Source organism: Cydia pomonella, chromosome 3, assembly GCF_033807575.1.
Source record: "Cydia pomonella isolate Wapato2018A chromosome 3, ilCydPomo1, whole genome shotgun sequence".
Taxonomy (NCBI): Eukaryota; Metazoa; Arthropoda; class Insecta; order Lepidoptera; family Tortricidae; genus Cydia; species Cydia pomonella.
Genome location: NC_084705.1, coordinates 5728507 through 5732119, shown reverse-complemented (window position 1 = coordinate 5732119; position 3613 = coordinate 5728507). Strand labels below are relative to the sequence as shown.

At 35.1% G+C, this 3613-nt stretch overlaps 1 long non-coding RNA gene across 1 annotated transcript; it reads left to right on the top strand.

Moving 5' to 3' along the window:
- The first annotated feature begins 1060 nt into the window (after window positions 1-1060).
- On the top strand, window positions 1061-3249 carry LOC133515897 (uncharacterized). Its single transcript, XR_009799129.1, has 3 exons — window positions 1061-1471; window positions 1742-1916; window positions 2388-3249. It is a non-coding gene; the product is annotated as an uncharacterized LOC133515897 (long non-coding RNA).
- Window positions 3250-3613: the final 364 nt, after the last annotated feature.

The window sequence follows — 3613 nt, the reverse complement described above, 5'->3', positions numbered from 1 at the left end:
GTTTTTTGTATCACTGTTTCCCTAAATAATAAAAATAATTTTTATAGGTATGAAAACTTACTATTGGTTGTATACGGCTAGATTTATGGCGCCTGTGACCACAACAGCGGATGCAGCAATTATGGAGATATGAATAAAGACTGGATAGCCAGTAGGCTATGTACACGACTACAGTACGTAATTCAAGATTGCTAGTAAAATTTTTGGCATCCGTATTATGATCTAAAAAAGCGGTACGATTTTTCAAAAAACGTTTTCTTTTTCACCTAGTTTTTACTTATTCCTTAACCTTCTCCAAGGGCAAAGATAATAGCTTTTCGAATCTAACGAAATAACGGTAATTTTTCTATGAAATTCCATTTCGGGAGAAAACGTTTTCCTCCACTAACTAAATCTTAACATATCACTTAAAACTAAGTATTCTATATCACTTTCATTATGATGTCAATCGCTTCAGCATAATATATTCCAGGTTTATTGGATTCACTTTTTTGAAAAAAAAAAAAAATTGTTTTGCAAATTATGAAAAAAAAGGAAAACCCAAAACCTAGTTTTTCATTGTGTCAATAACATACTAAAAAATGGGGAATGGAAAATATAATATAAGTGGAAAAACGTTTTCTCTTTTTGTATAGACGATCACGTCGTAGGTATAGGTACTTCCGTCTTAAGTATGAAATATAATTGACTTTGACGACCGGTTTGGCCTAGTGGGTAGTGACCCTGCCTACGAAGCTGATGGTCCCGGGTTCAAATCCTGGTAAGGGCATTTATTCGTGTGGTGAGCATGGATATTTGTTCCGGAGTCATGGGTGTTTTCTATGTATTTTTTATAAATATTTATATATTATATATATCGTTGTCCAAGTACCCTCAACACAAGCCTTATTGAGCTTACTGTGGGACTTAAGTCAATTTGTGTAGTACTGTCCTATATTTATAAAAAAAAAAAAAATTGACTAGCCTCTGTAGGGCTAAGATGGTCGGCTCTTTATCATTTGTCACCATGGCTGTCACGTTCTAACAAGTACGTAAGCGCGAAAGTGACGGGTATAGTGACAAGCAAGGGCCTGACACTCTTTGATAGAGAAAGATAGTCTTATTGCGATTCCTATAAGAGGAAAGAGAAAATAGTGCAATGCTTTGTCTTTATCACCGACCGGGTTTTTTTTCATGGTCGGGTTATGGCAGCTTAGGAAGGAGGCTGATGGCGATATACAAAAATTTATAAGAGTGAAAGAGACAAAATCCCACAAGATGCCATACATTAAACTGTCAATCATATTGTCAAGAGTGCTAGTAAACAAAGTGGTTTTCTTATTGTAGAGGTTTTATAAAGTGAATGATTGTGTTTATTAAGTATTTAATGGAGGTGTAAGAAGTTTTTACGTACAATTAACATGGTGGGGTGTTCAGTGGTTGCCTACAAAAGCAATAGCTTGCGAAAATAAGCGGGTGTAACATTTTATGCGTAAGTACAAGTTTTTCGTATTTTGATCGTGTATTTCTTTCTCAAATCTCACAGGAACCAAGTTACTGAGTTACATCATTAGTTGGATTATGAAAAACTTGATAAAATAGGAGATATCAGTAAATTATTGCTAAAAATAAAACAGAAAGTTTGGTTATGTAAACCAGTCAAATTCAGTAGTATTTTATTTAGGGTTGCAAACAAATAGAAAAAAAAGTCCCCTGCAATTACCCTATATTTCGGGAGTTTTAAGCTATTTGATATTTCCAGCTTTCCGACGGAGGATGAAATTGTTAAAGAATGGATTGCGGGAACTAGAAAATCAAATTGGATGCCTCACAAATACTCGCGTATTTGTTCCAAACATTTTGAACAACATTGTGTCCGCAAACTGGGCAAACGAACTTTCATCGAAAAGTTTTCTTTTCCAACCTTGTTCATACACGTAAGTTGGCTGTTATTAAATAAGTAATAGTAACTAGTGGGAATAACCCGTTACACTATAAGAGACCACAGACTTACACTATTAGAGTTGGTACATCTTAACATAGGTCTCACAGTGTTTTGAAGTATTTATTTGTGTTCTTGGTACACGGGTCGTCTACGGGTTTTAATAGTATTAAACTCTAACAAATTATTGGGGGTAATTACTGGGAATTAAAAATCCTACCTATTACCAGTGGGAATTTTATTTCCCAGTAGTTACCTGTGGTAAAAGGTGGACAAAAGTTCCTAGTAGTTACCACTAGTAACAACTTGGTGGTAACTAGTAGAAATAACCCGTTGTACTATTAAGACCACAGACTTAAATTTTTAAATTACTTCTTTGGAGGCTTGGTACATGGGATTACGGATTATATGAGTATTAAACTCTAAAATAATGTATTTGTTAAAATTGATTAATACTACCCCGCAGGAGAGGAGAGAGAAAATTCTTTTCTTCATCATGTCATGGAAATCGTCCATTCGTGCACGTCGTCGTCGTGGCAGTCTCAACAGCATTCTGAAGCTATTATTGAACTTCATATAATTGATCCACAGGTTACAAGTGTATGTGTAAATAAAGTTTTCTTGACCCCCACAGTATGTACAACGCGCAAAATGTAAGATTTTTTATTTAAACAAATATTCGGTTTTAAGTAACAGTTTTAATGTAAATGACCATGTTAGCTTAAAATCATATACTGCGAATCAATATTATAGCTATAAATGTCAGTGCGCTATGTTCCTTTTCAATATCCGCATCGTCCTTTAGAATTTTAGTAATTATGTCCTAGGTATTAAAAAATGAACACTCTGCTCAAGGCAAAACCACCGAGTGTCACCGGTTCAACTATCGGTAGGATTACCTGCTCGGAAAATGAGTATCATACTTTTTTAGTAATATTGATGATATGTACGTGTCATAAACCTTTATTAATTTTTTCATTCCACTGATCGACAGCTAAAGAGCACCATGTCGTCGGCGTTACTTATGTTTGTAATTTTTACCACCGGTTGAACAGCCAATCATGGTGCTGCTGAGCTCGACAATCAGCGGATTAACATCAATGATAAACAGTCGTAGAGTAGTCCTCCACACTGAGCTCTTTAACCGTTCGAGACTACCTAACGAAGCTAATATAACAAAATTTTTCTAACGGTGTGTTTCAGAACCAAAATAGCACTCTCAGTAGAGCATTATCACGAGAAGAAATCTAATCAACTTATTTCTAAAATATATAAATTTAATGTTTTCCTACTCATAATCACGAGCTCCTTCGATCCTACTAGAAGAAAAAAAGCGTCCCAAATTTTACGTTTAGTGTTTGAAATATGGTACCTATAACGGATTGGTTACCATATTTCAAACACTTTGTACGGCGGTTTCACAATCGAGAGTAGGTAAAATCACTGAAAATTTTGGGACATTTCCTTTCTCCTACCTTTTTTCTCTAAAGAGCTCGTTATTCTGAGTAGGAAAAATATAAAATTTACCTACGTTAGAAAAAAAAAAAACGATTTCTTCTCGCGAAAATGCCCAGTAATCACACCAGCTCAAAAACCAAATTATGTATCACCAAACACTGCGTATCTACTGAGGTGTCGCTCAAGCACACCGTCAAGAACCTTCGCTGCAATAGGGTTGTTTCCATTTTGAAA